Below are 17,520 nucleotides of genomic sequence, written 5' to 3'. Positions count from 1 at the left end.
GTTGGAATGAACCCAAGACTGGGGTCAGAGGTCTTGAGTTCGGGGCTGTTTTGCTAGCCCAGAGGCCCTGGGGTGATAGGATTGGTTTTGTAGGGTCTCAAAGACAAGTTGGGTTTTAGAAGCTGTGGTGGTTTGAAATCTATAAAGACTATACTATACGATATTTTCCACTCATGATATAGTCTCATTGCAGTCCAAGGAACACCTGAACTTTTATTATTTGTACTTAGTAATTCGTGTGTGTGTGTGTGTGTGTGTGTGTGTGTGTGTGTGTGTGTACCGATGGTGGATGATGTGGAGGAGGGCACTCATGCTGAGGTGTGAAGCTCAGAAGACAGTTTCACTCTAGAGTTGGTTCTGTCCCCCTACCTGACACGGGTTTGGGGTACTGAAGCCAGATCACCAGGCTTGCACAACAAGCTCCTTTACTTGCTGAGTCATTTCACTCGGATTTTTCTACCCTGCTTAGTGGTAAAGGGTTTGTGCAGCATGCATGAGGCCCTGGGTTAGATCCCAGCACCCCAAAGATCACCTATATAAACATATCAGAGTGCTTTTCTTAGCTGACAGTTGGGGACCACTATATCTATATCTATCTATCTATCTATCTATCTATCTATCTATCTATCTATCACCCTTCAAATCACTGTGTCAGGCAAAGATAAAGAGGAAAGGTTTACAGCATGGTTTCCACTCAATGTAGATCACTTCCTTCTTCAGGTTGTGAAAATTATAAGCCAAATCATTGTCTGTTGGGAATTGCCTATATTTCAAATGGAGGACAAGTCACAACACCTGTCACTCTGTTCCCGACTCAGAATGACTCAGACATGGATTCACATCTGGATCCAAGTAGCGTTGCTTATCTTGTGTACTAGGGGGATTCTCCATGGGACTGAGAAGGTGACAGCTGGCACGCTGCTGGATTATCTAGAGGGAAAGAACATAAAAGGCCTTGGTAGTCAAGAACTGATAAGGAATCAATGTGCAAGGGTTGATCATTCAACGAACCACCGATAGCCTATGGCAAAAGGGCATTGCTGGGATAATTTAATTATGTGTGATTTGGAAGATAGGGTAGATTTGAAATGACTACGATTTAGTTACATAGAAACGAAAAGAGCTGACAGCACATTGATAAAATGCTAAAATGTTCTTGTGTGTGTAGGTGTTATGAAATACTGTCTACTGGACCTGTCATGACCGTTCCACTCATGAACCACTGCATCTGTGATTACCTGCACCAGATTGAGCCAAGACCAGTCAACATTCCATAAGTTACCCCATCCACTGGACTCAGCGGACACACGCAGTGGGGAGGCTAGGGGTAGATATGACTACGGTGCATTATATACATATACGGAATTGCCAAAGAATGAAGAAAAGATACTTATTTATTTATTTTGATTTTCAAGACAGGATGATTTCACTGTGTAATCCTGCCTGTCCTGGAACTGTAGACCAGGCTGGCCTCAAACTCAGAGATCCACCTGCCTCTCCCTCCCAAATTGCTGTGATTGAAGGCATGCGCCACCACTGCCCAGCTAGAAAAGACAGTTTTAAAGAATAAAAGAATGGTCCGGGTGGTGGTGGCGCACGCCTTTAATCCCAGCACTCGGGAGGCAGAGGCAGGAGGATCTCTGTGAGTTCGAGGCCAGCCTGGCATTCCAAGTTTAGTCAGGTGGTAACTATAAAGTTACTTTGGGTAAACTCAAGTTAATATGAGTAGTTTTACATATCAAACAACCAGTCGAGTTAAAATGCTCCAAGAGGCAGAGGAAGGTGGATCTCTGTGAGTTCAAGGCCAGCCTGGGCTACAGAGTGAGTTCCAGGAAAGGTGCAAAACTACACAGAGAACCTTGTCTCAAACAAACAAACAAACAAACAAACTGCTCCAAGAGATAGCAAACAGAATTATCTGCACTTGTCATTCTTAATGTGAGGTTAGGACATTCAAAATGCTCATTGTTAGGATCTTTCCTTTTTTACCTGTTTAGGAAGAATGCTGGTTGGGACTAATTTAGTTCCTGCTTTTCAACTGACTCATTTTTCTTCAGGTACTTAATTTTTCATGCAAAAAAATATTAAAATGTTCTTCTTACAAAACTTCACCTTACAAGGCAGTATGTGACACACATGAAATTGCCTTTTTTTGAAATGTCACATCAGACATTCTCAACCCTCTTGTTCTTGATAAATACAAATAATTCCACCTATTTTAAATTTCATGAGAGAGCAAATCACATATCTTGTTCTATAATTTAATGTTTTCACTTGGATTTTTCCTTACCAGTGCGCTCTCTCTCTCTCTCTGTCTCTGTCTCTCTCTGTCTCTGTCTCTCTCTCTCTCTCTCTCTGGTGGTGTTACAGATTGAACCCAGGGCCTTGTTTATATTGGGTAAATGCTGTGCCTGGCAGGCCCAACTCTCAACTGTTCTACACTGTTCCACATTAAGTAGTCAACAGCATCCTACTCAAGGTTTTTTCTTAATAGTTCTTCTATCCTCCTCCTTTGATTCCTTCCGCTGCCCCACATGACCATTCTAATTGGCCTCCTGCCCGTGTTTCTTGAAGCGCTTCCATTTCCTCTACTGAACTGCTTCCGGTTCATCCTGCCTGCTTTGGTCTTGTGTATTGACTGCAGAGGTTGACAGGTGACATGCTGAAGTTTCCCTCACTGCAGATCCTGGCGGACGATGGACCCACAGCTGCTGACCTAAGAACTGTCTCCACTGAGATTTCCTATGAACTTGAGGGCCCGGGGCAAGGCGATAACGGCAAGGACCTTGGAGCTCCACCGCCGACTAGCTGTCCTCTTCAGAAGCAACACCGACGCTGTAATCGGCCAGTGCTGTGGCCTCGCATCCTCTTCACATAGTGGTCAAACTTTGCCAAAGAGCATGACTGAGTGCTCTGCCCCTGCAGTGTGGACCGTGCCCCACCATAGCTACAACTTTGAAAACGGCTCCTTCGAGGCCGCGTGGTTGTCCCCTTTTGGATGTCTTTTAGGCCTTTCATCACTTTCCAGGAACCGCTCCAGACATCTCATGGATTCCCACTTCACTTTCCCCCTTCCCTGGGTTTTAGTAGCATTTCTCCACCAGTCAGCTCTGCTTGGGAAGAAACAAGATTCGACCCAAATCTGATTGAGCTGTGAGACGTCGTCACACGGTTCTAACTCAACCCCGTTCCTGTGATTTTCCTGGCTTGGCTTTCCACCTTGCATGGGCTTCCTTCTCAGACTGGCAGGAGAGGGCTAAGCTAGTATGCAGTTAGTTTATCTCTCATGCCATCAGAGGGAAGGTGAAGTAGCATTTCTAAGAGTTATTCTGAAAAGATGGTTAAGAATTTAACTGGCTTCCTGTAACACTTTACTTCTCTCTCTCTCTTTTTTTTTTTTTTTTTTTGAGATAAGGTCTCACTGTGTAGTCTTTGCTGACCTTGACCTCACAAAGACCCACCTGCCTCTGCTTCCTGAGTCTTGAGATTAAAGGTGTGTATCACCATGCCTTGAGTTCTTTGAAATCTCCAGCAGGGATGTTCTGCTTTCCTCGCAGCCCAGGGCCCCAAGAAGATAGGATTATATTAAAAAAACCAACAAAACAAAACAAACAAACAAACAAACAAAAAAACCCTCCCCAAAAAACAGTGTCCCAGAACCACAACAGCATTCCTTCGGAACTTTTTTTGTTTTGCTTGTTTGTTTTTGTTTATTTGCTGTTGTTTTGAGACGGTCTCATTTTGCAGCCCTGGCTGTTCTGAATTTGAATAATAAAAATCCATTTCTGCCTCTGCCTCTGCCTCCTAAATGCTGGCATTGCAGGCACATGCCACCACACCCATTTTGAGTTTTTTGTATTTAAAAAATTTATGCCTGGTCCTGTATGAGTCTGGTGTATTGCCGTGCTGCAACTAGGAAATATGTTGCATGGCCAACAACAACCGAATGGTGAGTCAGCTAAAGGCCACACAGCCAATTATTTCATATAAAACTTATTTTTAAAACTTCATGACTGGCCTTCATCAAAGAAACTTCTCTTTGCAACAAAGATCATGACAGAAAACCACAACCTATCAGAACGAAGATGTGTGGAGCCCAGTCCCAAATGATACGTCAAAAACACAACTTCTCCATCTACAGCTTGGGAATCATTGTGGAAGAAGAGAGGGGAAGACAGTAAGGGCCTGAGGCACTGGCGGTTTGTTGTGAGATTCTGTCCCCTAGAAATTTCAGAGAAAAACCAAAAAAAAAAAAAAAAAAAAAAAAACCAAAAAAAAAAAAAAACCAAAAAAAAAAGGAAAGCAAAGAAAGAAACATCAGAGAAGTTACACTCATGAAATCTCACCATCATGGCTGCCTAAACAAGACCTGAATAAGGACAACACAGTAGGCATGCTGATAGGGAAGGAGAAGGTTTCAACTAGGCCTCAACCTGAGACAAAAAGCTACTGCCACTAAGGAATGCTGTGAGTGGGAGACATAGCGTTCCCCAGGGAAGAGCGCACTGATTGGTTGTCCAATACCAAATGGTCACATCTACGCAGAAGGAGCAGGTTGTATTTATGCGCATTTGTAGCAACAATGAAAGACAAAGAGGCCATGAATTTGAAAGCGAGCAAGGTGGGACATACATGGGAGGGTTGGGAAGGAGGGAAGGGGAGAAATGGTGTCACTATATTATAACCTTTAAAAAGAAAAATAGTATTCAAAAAATTACCAGGTATGGTGGTCCTTTCTTTTAATCCAAGAACGAAGCAAGCTGATCTCTGTGAGTTTGAAAGCAGTCTACTGCTGTATATAGTAAGTTTCAGGACAGCCAGGACAACACACACACACACACACACACACACACACACACACACGCACACGCACACGCACACGCACACATACACGCACACATGTGTGCACACAGAGAAAGAGACACAGACAGAGTTAGTGAGTGAGTCATGACTGGTTATTTGAGGAACCTTGAGTTTCTGTGAAAAGGACTTTCTGTCTTAGAAGGTGTATCAGCGGTAGGGCTGATGGAAACCCGATTCCAAGTGCTGCACTTTCTCCTGCACATCTGCTTTGCACTGTTTTCAGGTGGACATCTGGGTGGGGGCTCCAGCTTTGTCTTCATTCTCAAGTAGAAAGTGGCAAAGCATGCCCACTCTGTAGGAGAAACCATCATCCCTCGTGGCAGCCATTTCCACTACCTGTGTTCCTTTCTTCCTTTCTGTCAGAAGATCTTGCCATGCTGAGTTTCTTTGTCATGGCATTTGTAGTTTGGGATTGTTTTTCTATCATTCTCTTCTGACCCACATGTTGAACACTTTCTTCAAACAAAGGAGAGGTCCTAAGAATGTCTTCACACTCCCCAGTAAAATCATAGCTGTCTGGTTGCTGAACGGGCCTCTCGGTCAGTGTCCAATTCCGTGAGGAAAGGAGAAAACTGACTCCCACAAGTTCTCTTCTCATCTTCCCACTTGCACACATGATATTCATGCCACACCCACACACCTACCCACCCACAACGACTCTCCCCCTCATACACAGACAATACAAATGCAATGCCTATTTTTTAATTTTGGTGATCTCTGGCAGTTTTTCTTGGCCCCCTTCTTTTCCTCAGAACTTCAGGGTCCTAAGCCTCTGGAAGGCCATCTTGCTTTCTTCTCCCCTGACTTCATGTTGTCTTGGAACAATCCTTTCACACTCAAACCTGCATGTGCTGACGACTCTCGATTCTGCAAATCAAGTTCATGGAGTTCTGAGCTGTCCTCATAGTCATGTTGGACATCACCTCATAATCCCATGTGCATCTCAGACTCCTTACAGCCCAAACTCAATTGGCCAACATAATAAAAAGAGAATACATCATCATGTATTCTCAATCCCAGGAAATGGCACAGTTGGTCAGATAGTATTCTCCAAGCCTTTTTTTTTTTAAGATTTATTTATTTTTATGTGTATGAGTGTCTTGCCTGTGTGTCTATGTGCAACACGTGTGCCTGGAGCCTAAGGAAGTCAGAAGAGGGTGTTGGATCTAGATTCGGAGTTACAGATGACTGTGACCATGTAGGTACTGGGGATTGAACCCAGGTCCTCTGCAAGAGCAACATGTGCTTTTAACCACTGAGCCAACTTTCCTGTCCCATTCTCCAAGTCTTTTTTTTTTTTTTTCAGTTTTGGTGCCTGTCCTGGAGACTCTGTAGACCAGGCTGGTCTCGAACTCAAGAGATCCACTTGCTTCTGCCTCCCGAGTGCTGGGATTAAAGGTATTCAACACCACCACCCAGCTCCATTCTCCAAGTCTTTGTACAGTACTTTTTGCCCTTGACATTGGAGCAATCATGGAGTCAGATTGATCTAGTCACTGACATTTCACATCGACTCTACAGTCGGTGAGGAGTCTTTTCTGTCCTACCCCCTCTTTCCAGTTCTTATCTGTTTCTGTGTGATGCACATCACACTTTGGCCAATCCTTCCCTTCATAACTGTAGGAATCTCATCTATTTTTGTTAAAACTCCTCATTTTCAGTGGAGGACCTTAAACCCAAAGTTCAGGAAATGTTAGATGGTTATTGAGTAGCCTTTGAAGTCTGAACACCAACTAAGGCAGAATTATTACTTTTTTTAAAAAAGAATTTATTTTTATTTTATGTGCATTAGTGTATGTATGTCTGTGTGAGGGTGTTGGGTGCCCTGGAACTGGAGTTACAGACAGTTGTGAGCTGCAATGTGGGTGCTGGGAATTGAACCCAGGTCCTCTGGAAGAGCATTCAGTGCTCTTAACCGCTGAGCCATCTCTCCAGCCCCAGAATTATTTTCCAATAGTCTCCCCAGCTCTGAGGTGTAATGCTCTTCCTTGACAGACTTGGTTTGCAGTTGAAGTGGGTGGAGCATGTGGGAAAATGCCAGAAATCGTGCCCTGTGGCTGTGAGTGCCAGGTGAGGGCCAGTGTAAACAATTGAAAGCAGGTCAGAGATCCTTTTAGGACTGGATGAATCTAGGAAGCTAAGGCATGAAGCCAATTAATTGGGTTAGTGTTTGTGTTTGTGAAGAGCATGTCTGGAAAAAGATCTTAGGGTTAATCTCAGGCCCATGAAACATGTTACAGGGTTCACCCAGAAAGGGTGACATGATATATTAGCATCCCAAGAAGTTCAAAGAAAAAAATTAAAGTCCTGGTTGTTAAAATGAGTGGTCCCTAATGTAGTGGGAGCATGTGGTTTATTGGGGAGGAGACAGGCAACAGAAGTTTACTTTTTTGTTGTTGTTGTTTTGTTTTGTTTTTCGAGACAGGGTTTCTCTGTAGCTTTGGAGCCTGTCCTGGATCTCACTCTGTAGACCAGGCTGGCCTCAAACTCACAGAGAGATCTGCCTGCCTCTGCCTCCCAGGTACCGAGATTAAAAATATTCACCACCACCACCACCCAGCCAGAAATTTACGTTTTAGTGTAAGTAGCAATAGAGTAAACGTAACAGCTCCTCGTAGTGGGAAGTTGATTTTTTTTTTCCTGGTTTATTTTTATTGACAACACTCCAAATTTGACATATATTTCCACAGATATCCTCAAAGACAAGCCACTCTCTTAGATAAATTGGGAAAAGTTGGTTTCTTTCTTTGTTCTGAATGGTTCTACTAATGATTTTCCCTCCAAGGCTCATAAGGACTATTACTCTAAACATTTTTGGTAACTCCGTGTCAAAGCTGTCAATATCAGGTGATTTCCTTTCTTTTATGTATTTTTGGTTACATTTATTTATTAGTATTTTATATGTGAGTGTGTATGTATGGAGGTGTGCACACCATGGAGAACATGTGGAACTCAGACAGCTTGTGGGAGTTACTCTTCTTTTGGGTGGGGAGCAGTCAGGTTTGACAGCAAGGACCTTTACCTGCTGAGCCATCTCTGGACCCTGTCTTCTTTGAGAGTGACTCCCCCCCCCCCCCCCCCCCCCCCCCCGCCCCGAGAGTGTGAACACAGTCTCCTGCTACTACTAATTATGCCATCGAGTTTTCTGAATCCGGGGAAATCGCAGGGGTCAGCACATCCAGAGTGCGATGAATAAGCTCCGCCCTGGGAAAACACCTTCGTGTTCATGGCATCTCCCTGGCCTGGTAAGTATGAGAGTGACCTTTATACAGAGAAAGATTATACAGAGTTTAGTTCAAATATATGAAAATTGATTTCAACATATCAAAATTAAATTCATAATCTATATACTTAAGTTATAAGGTATTAATTCCTGGTTTAGGTTAAAACTTAATTTTTGGTCTTTTTTGTTCTATATATTTATCATTTATCATATATATCATATATATATGATATATATGATATAGATGCATATTTGCTTTCGGTGCTGGGCATTGAACTCACGGCCTGGCACATAACTAACAAGTACCTCTTCCACCAAGTTGCATCCCTAGTACTCTTAATTTACCATGTAGTTGGGATTGCAGGCCTGTGCCACCACACCTCGATGATGCAAAAACAAATCTTAACAACGTTACACAAAACATTTCTATTCGTTTTTGTGAATATATGTCAATAACATTCAACTATGAGTTTGACTATGCCATTTCCATACATGTGGATCATATACTTGACTATGCCATTTCCATACATGTGGATCATATACTTCGATGATATTCACTCTACTCTTTCCTTTGCTTTATTTATTTTTTTCATATGCATGTAGACCATGCTTTGAACTTGCTATGTAGCTGAGTATGACCTTGAACTTCTGATTCTCTTGCTTCTACTTCTTGAGTTCCTGCACCATCATGCCTGGTTTTTACGCATGCTAGAAATAGAACCCAAGGCTTTATAAAGTATGCTGGATGAGCTCTCTTCCAGGTGAGATAGAGCCCCAGCCTCACCCATTACCCTTTCTTGTCCCTCTCTCCTCTTCCTAAATAATCCTTTTTATTAGTTCCTTAAGGTCCACTTATAAGGAAAAAAACATGGTATTTTTCTTTTTGAGTCTGACACTTTTGCTTAATGTGATGATCCACAGTTCCATCATTTTTCTTGAAATTTCTATAACTGTCCTTGTTTATGGCTGAAAAATATCGTGTATACAGACCACTTGTTCTTCCTTTCTTTCTTTTTTTTTTTTTTTCCTTTGAGACAGGGTTTGTCTGTGTAGCTTTGTGCCTTTCCTGGAACTCACTCTGTAGCCCAGGCTGGCCTTGAACTCACAACTCACAGAGAACCGCCTGGCTCTGCCTCCTGAGTGCTGGGATTAAAGGCGTGCACCACTACCACCTGGCCACTTTTTCTTTATCTGTTCATCAACTGATCTATAGGTAGGCTACTGTGAACAGTGCAGCAATGAGTACACGTATGTAAGTGTTGGGTGTGCTGATTTATGATCCTTTTGCATTATGCCCACCATGGCCAGATCATACAGATATTTAATTTAATTTTTTTTTGAGGCAAGGGCCTTTAATCAGCACTTGGGAGGAAGAGGTAGGTGGATCTCTGTGAGTTGGAGGCCAGCCTGGTCTACAAAGTGAGTTCCAAGACAGCCAGAGCTGTTACACAGAGAAACTGTCTTGAAAACAAACAACCCAAAAAAGGAAACAAACAAATAAATAAAAAAACAAACCAAAAACAAATAATCAAACACAAAAACAAAACAAACAAGTAAAGCAGAAGAAAAATTAACCAACTACTCAGTGGTAGAAGGCCCTGGGTTTGGTCTGTGGGGGGGAGCGGGGGCAGGGGCAGGGGGGGGCATGGGACAATGGACATTCAGATTTGTTCTGTTACCAAGTGTGTGTTGACTTGTTGACTGTTTTGTGTGCACTTGAAGCGGCAGTATTCTGTGTGCTCAGAGTATTATATGTAAATACAATGATATAACATAATATACTTGAGCTAAGTTGTCTGAGGTGCTTTATCACGTTTTCTAATACTTGTTTAATCTATTGATTTCAGTGCGGAATGGGTTCTGATTCTGTTCTATTGATTACTGAAAGAGAGGTATGGGAGTCTGTAACTCAAACTGTTGACTTGGCAATTTCTCATTTCCATTTCTGTCAGTTTTTTGCTAATGTAACCTGAACTCTGTTGTTGGTACAGACACATTTCATTCATTCATTTATTTATTTGTTTGTTTGTTTATTTATTTTTGTCTTTTTGTTTTTTCAAGACAAGGTTTCTCTGTATAGCGTTGCCCCTTTCCTGTAACTCACTCTGTAGCCCAGGCTGGCCTCAAACTCACAGAGATCCGCCTGGCTCTGCCTCCCAGTGCTGGGATTAAAGGCGTGCAGCAGCACCACCACCGCCCGACTGACCCATTTCTAAAATGTGTCTGAGCTGGGTGGCGGTGGCACACGCCTTTAATCCCAGCACTCGGGAGGCAGATCCAGGCGGATCTCTGTGAGTTCGAGGCCAACCTGGTCTCCAAAGCGAGTTCCAGGAAAGGCGCAAAGCTTTTGAGAAACCCTGTCTCAAAAAAACCAACAACAACAACAACAACAACAACAAACAAAAAAAAAAAAAAAAAATTGGGTCTTTAGGATCGTAATGTGTCATTTTTTATCTCTTGTGATGTTTCTTATCCTAACCTCTGCTTTGCTATTAACATACTACTCCAGTGTTTTACACTTGAAAGTTTAATATGGCACATATAGTCCTTAGCTGGGAGGTGGTAGCACACACTTTTGATCACTTGGGAGGCAGATGGAGGAGGATCTCTGGGTTTGAGGCCAGCCTGGTCTATAGAGTGAGTTCTAGGAAAGGCTCAAAGCTACACAGAGAAACGCGGTCTCGAGAAAAAAAAAAAAAAAAAGAAAAGAAAAAACAACCAACCAATCAAGAAAGCAAACCAACAAAGGAGTTCTTGAAACAAATAAATCAGTCTGTGATGATTTTTATCAGTTAGTTTATCTCTCCCACCAGAGTACAGTACAAGCTCCATGAAAATGAAGGCTGCTATTCCATTAATTAAATATTTTATCTTGAAACAATTTCATAGCAAATGGTGGTATTGTACACCTGTAACCCCAACAATTAAAGCATTTGAGGCTGGTAGGTCATGAGTTGGAGGCTAGCCTGGGCTATATAGTTATACCACATTTTGGAAAAAGGAGAAAGTTTACAGTCATAAGAAGTACAACAGAGCCGAGTGGTGGTGGTGCACACGCCTTTGATCCCAGCACTCAGGAGGCAGGTAGGCGGATCTCTGTGAGTTCGAGGCTTGCCTGAGCTACAGAGTGAGTTCCAGGAAAGATGCAAAGCTACACAGAGAAATCCTGTCTCAAAAAAACCAAAAACAATAGTAGAAACAGTTCCACGTACTTTGTATTCCCCAAAGAATAATACTTTTACGTAATTATCAAATATCATCAAACCCAGAAAGTTAACATTGATACCATATTACAGAACTTTGTTGGACTTTTACCAGTTTACATACATGTGTGCATGTGTAGATACAGGAGTGTAGTTTGAAGGACTTTTGCCCCATGTGCGGACTCACGGAACCACTGTGAAACTGAACACAGTGTTTCCTCAGGCTGCCTTTGCTACACTTCAAGTTTGTCCTCAAGTTGTTTCCGTATACCGTGAATTATAAGCTAATTGTCCACAGACTGCATCAGTTAGCTAAGACAGCCAATCCCATCTGCCGAGCCTCATTCGTCCACAGCCACTGGTCCTTGTCCTGGGAAGGCAAATTCCAGGCACCACCCGATGCCAGTGGCTTGGAATGCTGCAAAGCCATTAAGGTACGCGAAAGTGGATTTGTTGTAGTTTCCTCCTTTAATCCCACCACTACAAGGATCTAGGACTGTTCCATCACTACAAAGGCATTCCCTTTGTCTTCCGATTTTGAGGATCTGTTTTGTTCTCTCTTGCTGCCCCTCTCCCACGCCCCAGGACCTGGTACCAACTGAGTTATTTGTGAATGTACCTGTTTGAGACCAGATATTACAGGGGGATTTCCTAACTCGTTTGAAGACAGGAATATTAATTTGTTTACTAGATTTCAGTTAGTGAAAAGGTATTTGAAGGAAAGAGCTATCATACAGTTCCATCTCAAAATGACTGATTTGCAGAAAACACACACACAAAATCTTCAGCTGCTAAATCTCATAGCATACACCATGGATTATTTGAATCCTATAATAGAACTTTGTCAATATACAAAGCTTCAAATGCTTGAGAGGAGGCCTCTCTTCTCTCTCTCTCTCTCTCTCTCTCTCTCTCTCTCTCTCTCTCTCTCTCTCTCTCTCTCCCTCTCTCTCTTTCTCTCTCTGTGTGTATCACACATGTATGCTTCAATATTTGTGTGAAATGGCATTTTGACACCTTCTAGAATCCAAACTGGCAAATGAAGACTGCTTGGTTGTGTACACTTCACCTGCTTCGGCCTGGTTCTGTTCCTGGTTCCGATGACCAATACTGTCCCAGGGTAAACAGGGACATGACCCTCCCTCCACAAACTTGCTTTCGACTGACGACATTAAAACCTCCCCTAATGGTACCAGGGGGAAATCGACTGATCCTGAAAGATATTTGCACATTGTTGGAGTTTCTTGACCTTAAGATATCTTTTTTGGAAGCATTTAAAGAACTAAAGAAAAGAAATTGCCCTTTAAGTAGACCTCGTGACCGAAGTGGGTGGGAAAGTAAATTACTTCGCATTCCAAAGCTTACCTGTGCACAGGATAACTAACTCCATGACAAACGCTAAGGCAAACACACTGCGAAAATACCACAATATTCCTTTGCCTTCTCTCTGATAAGAAAGGCTTATGAATTTTTATATCTTGAAAAACCTTTGCTTTGCAGGGTTTGTTTGAACACGTTACTTCTTACGGTGTGTGAGGAGACAGAATCATTTTAGAATCTGTTTACACGGGGTTTCTGGAGGCCTAGCATTTAGTGCGTTTCATGTAAGAATCCACAGGTAGGACCTGTTTCTGTAAATGATTTATTTCCATGGATCTGTTCCTTGAATTGATTTGATATTTACTTAAGAAAGTTCTTTCTTTGCTTACCCTGTCGTCTCTCTGAAAGCCCCTGTGAAGTATGAGGCCCTCGCAGGAACGGCCTGATCCCGCCTCACACGGCATTTCTCTGAGGGTGAGGCTTCTTTACAGGGACCTGGGCACCATTTCATAAGGATCTTTCGTGAATGTTTCTTTCTTCTTCTTTCCTTCCTTCCTTTTTTTTTTTTTTTTTTTTTTCTGTGTTTGGTTTGGATGTTGGTGGCTGCAATGGTACCAGAATTGAACCCAGGGCCTCACGCACAGTAGGCAAATGCTCTATCTCTGAGGCCAAAGAATTTCATTTCTCTTCTTTTTTGGATATAGGCTGTGTCCTGGGAAGGTGCTAACATGTACGCAGGCCACTCTACAATCCCCATAGCAATCACAATAATAATCATAACACTCACCTTGGTGACTAATGTTCTTGATTGTAAACATAAATTGTAAATAAAAGCGTTTGAAGGAAACTTTGCTAGTTGTAGCGACTTACAACTTTTATCTGTATCAAACAGTGACGACTGTATGAAAACTTAGCTTCAGCCCAACCTTCCAACCTCCCTACAGCTCTCAGTTGTCTGAACCTGTAGCTGGACACAGACGGTAAGCCCAGGGCACCCTGCTTCTCCCTCTGTGTAACAGGAAGCCGAAGGTCTTCAAGTGATTTGTTTCAGCTCAGATCAGACTGTGGGAGTGAGGCAGGGACCTAGCACACTCTTTTGGTCCAATTTCAAGTTCTGTGAAGAAGCCCAGACACAGGGACTTGAACCAACCAGCAAAGAGGAAGGCCCTTGACCCCCTTCTCATCAACAGTGGGAGTTGTTCTGATCCTTCCTTTACACCACCTTCTCTCTATATATATACATATACATACATAATATATATTACACACACACACATATATGTGTACACACACACACACATACACACATGCACACATACATGTAATGCATCCTTGTGCATAACAAAACTTCCAGAAGCTCCTTGTTAAAAGGGAAGTGTTATTTTTATATGGTGAAGAAACGACAAGCTTTGGGTCACGAGGCCAGAAGACGGCTAAGGAGGAGAGCTTCCGTGGCTCCCAGCCACCGAACTGAACTTGAGTTCAGAGCTCACAGTGCAAGCAACCGCTGCTCAGACCTCCCGGTTTCGCCTTCCAGATGGCCTCCAGAGCTAAAGGGAATCATGGCATTCCACACTTGCTTAGGAAAAACCACACTGCGGTGGGGGGGGGGGGGGGGAGCCTGTTCCGTGTCCAGGGGACTTCCAGGGCGGCAGACTGGAGGCTGCATGCATCACTTGCCCGATGAGGCATGCTTTTCTGATGGCTGTTCTGTTTGCCCTTATCAACGGGCCTGTTTGCCCACACGTCCCTTTCAGCCCATGAGAGGCAAGGACTGTTACTGGGGAGGGCAGAGTGCTGCTCATTTTCCTGCATCATGGAAAAATATATGTGCAGGAAACATACCCTTTCAACTGGCTTAAGCCTGCCGGTGAGGCTCATTTCAAGGTACACTATTGTATTCAGACCTTATTGGAGCATGATAAAAATAGCACACTGAGGAGGCTATGTCTATAGACCAAGCCTGAAAGGGGGAGTTGAGGCAATTGTCCAGATAATCCAAGCAAAAACAAAACCAAACAAAATAAAACCGTCCGCCGTTGAGAAACACAGGCCTAGGAGCCTGAATGGTTCAGCCTGGTGTTCTACATTGTTCAAATTCATCGGCTCTGCATATATTTACCCTTTTGACATAGATGGGGCTTAAGTTGCTGAAGAGTTTTTCTCCCCCAATATTATCTCAAGTACTAACTAAAAAAAAAAAAATGCCTGTGCTTTTAAAGTATCCCTCACTGCCCTATTTCCCCGTAAGAAAACAAATTCTGTCATAATTTTACGTGCTTAAAAAATCCTAGACAGGTGCATAGAGAAGAGCTGCCTCAGAGGCTGGGGGGGGGGGGGTTCTTTCTTCATTTGGCTCTGCGTGTGAATGAGCTCCCTCTAACAGGGAACCGAGGGCTGGAGATGGTCTGTCTGCCCACTCCCATGTTTTAGGCCTGTGGCTTTATGCTTGGCTAAGTGCCTGTCATGTGTGTTGGTTGCTGGTACAACAGCTTGGCTCATTTAGGAGAGTAAGGAACCCGGTTTCCTTTGAGATAGCAGCTGGTAATATTCCACTGCAGCCAGCAGGCCTTCACAACTTGGAGATGTTTTCTTGGTCAGGGTCCCCCAAGAACTGGCTTTCCAGGTTGGGGTCATGACTTGTCCCTTGCCCCTGTTCTTTTGCTGTTTGTTTTGGGTTTTGGTTTCCCAAGGGTCCCACTGTGTAGCTGAGGTGGGCCTCGAACTTGCAGTCTCCCAGCCTCGGTCTTCTCAGTGCTGTGATTACAAGTGTGCATTGCCATGTTTGGAGACCTAGTTCTGGGAAGGGTGTGGCTTCCCTCACCATCCTTCTCTTGCATCTGAGTCCTGCTTTTGCCTCTTTCCCAGTATATGCAGTCATCAAGAACTAGGGCTTTTTCTTTCACAGGGCCTTCTTTATTCCAGCCTCTGTTTTTCCCATTCCTCATGGTTGAATTCTTATTTTCTTATTCCTCTTAATAATCCCCTTGCTTTTTTTCAGTCTTGCTCTTTTCTAATCCATCCTAAGTAAATGCCAGACAGCCTTCCCTAAAGCTTTGCTTAATTGAATTGTATTTCCTTGCACAAACATCTTCACTAACTCCCTGTGGCCTGAAAGATCTCACTCAAATTCCACAGGCTGGCACTTGAAAGCTTTCGTCAATTTGGTTCTGGTGACTTCCTGGCCTTGTGCGAGCAGTCAGCTTCCAGAAGACAGATCTGCTCCCCTGCAGGAAAGGCCTTTCTCCTCTTGCCCTGTACTGCATCCCAGTTGTCTTCAAGTCTTAGAAGGGGCATGCCTCTTCTTCCAAGAACCCTTGAGAAATCACTTTAGAGAAAAAGTGACCCATCTTTGAAATGGATTAGAAGCATCTCATAGTTAAAAGACATCTTGGCGGTCTGAGAACCAGCTCAGTGATTAAGGGTACATGCTGCTCTCGGAGAGGACTGTGTTGGATTCCCAGCACCCAGGTTGGGCCCCTTACAAATGCCTGTAACTCCAGCTATGGGATCTGAGGCCACTGGTCCCCAAGGGCACCAGCACTCATGTGCACATACCATTCCTTTCATACATACATATAATTAAATAAATAAATAATATATATTTTTAAAAGACATTGGAAGATGCCAAGTCCAACTTCTCACCCCCAGGACTTCTTTGACTCTGGTTGCTCACGGACAGGATGGGGAATGCACAGCAGCTCCTTGCTCTTTTTGGTAGTTATCAACAAGAATGGATGCCCTCCACCCTATGAGATAGTCTCTCCCTGCTTGATCTTTGATTGGTCTTGAAGAACAACAAACAAAAATCCAGCCCCCAGGGCTGGAGAGATGGCTCAGAGGTTAAGAGCACTGACTGCTCTTCCAGAGGTCCTGAGTTCAATTCCCAGCAACCACATGGTGGCTCACAACCATCTGTAATGAGATCTGGTGCCCTCTTCTGGCCTTCAGTCATATATGCTGTATATGTAATAAATAAATCTTAAAAAAAAAAAATCCAGCCCCCAGCATTTATTATTGTAGCGTGTGGTGATGTATTGTGTCCACCAATATACTGTGTCCCCCACTGAGGATCAGTGGAAAAAGCCAGGTACTATAGTAAACATAGAAGTCAGACCATGGTAGCACACGCCTTGAATCCTATCATTTGGGAGGCAGGGATCTGTCTGGATCTCTGTGAGTTCAAAGCCACACTGGGAACAGAGCCAAGCATGGTGACATATGCCTTTAATCCCAGCACTAACCATAGAGGTCTGGAGGTCTGTATACAGACAGACAGGAAGTGACAGACCTGGGCGGGAAGAGGAAGTGATGTGGCTGCACAGAGAGAGCAAATGATATAGCAGAACAGAAGGCATGTTGGCATGGGTAGACAGGAAGTAGGTCTCTTTGGGGACTGAGTTGAGGTGAGGTTAGTTTGTGGCTTTTCCTACTCCTCTGATCTCTCAGGTTTTCATGCTTATATCTGGCTCCGGGTTTTTATTTAATAAGACCGGTTAGTAATTCGTGTTACAATAGCTGTCTCGCCTTATCTATGATTCTAACTTATAAGTCACAGTTTCTTAGGTTTGTTATCTTTTTAAACACACATTTGACATTTTTATTTTATTTTACACATACAAGTGTTTGTCTGAATGTATGTCTGTGTACCACTTGTGCACTCGGAAGTCAGAAGAGAGCATAGGATTGATTCCCTGGAACTGAAGTTTAGATGGTTGTGAGATACCCCATGGGTGCTAGGAATAGAACCCAAGGCCTCTGGAAGAGGAGCCAGTGTTCTTAATAACAATCTTAACCCAGTCTTATTTTGCTACATAGAATTGGAGCTATAAAGCAGAAGGAAACACCGACGAATCCCCAAAACTGAACAACAAGAGAATGACACTTAAGTACACTGTGGTAGTCCCTAAA

General features: G+C 43.3%; 1 non-coding gene across 1 annotated transcript; it reads right to left on the bottom strand.

Annotated features, from left to right (window-relative positions):
• Positions 1-7,955: 7,955 nt before the first annotated feature.
• LOC131920220 (U1 spliceosomal RNA) lies at positions 7,956-8,116 on the bottom strand. Its single transcript, XR_009381567.1, has one exon. It is a non-coding gene; the product is annotated as a U1 spliceosomal RNA (small nuclear RNA).
• Between the last annotated feature and the right edge of the window lie 9,404 nt (positions 8,117-17,520).

Source organism: Peromyscus eremicus, chromosome 9 (assembly GCF_949786415.1).
Source record: "Peromyscus eremicus chromosome 9, PerEre_H2_v1, whole genome shotgun sequence".
NCBI classification, from domain to species: domain Eukaryota; kingdom Metazoa; phylum Chordata; class Mammalia; order Rodentia; family Cricetidae; genus Peromyscus; species Peromyscus eremicus.
This window is presented reverse-complemented; position numbering and strand designations above follow the sequence as displayed.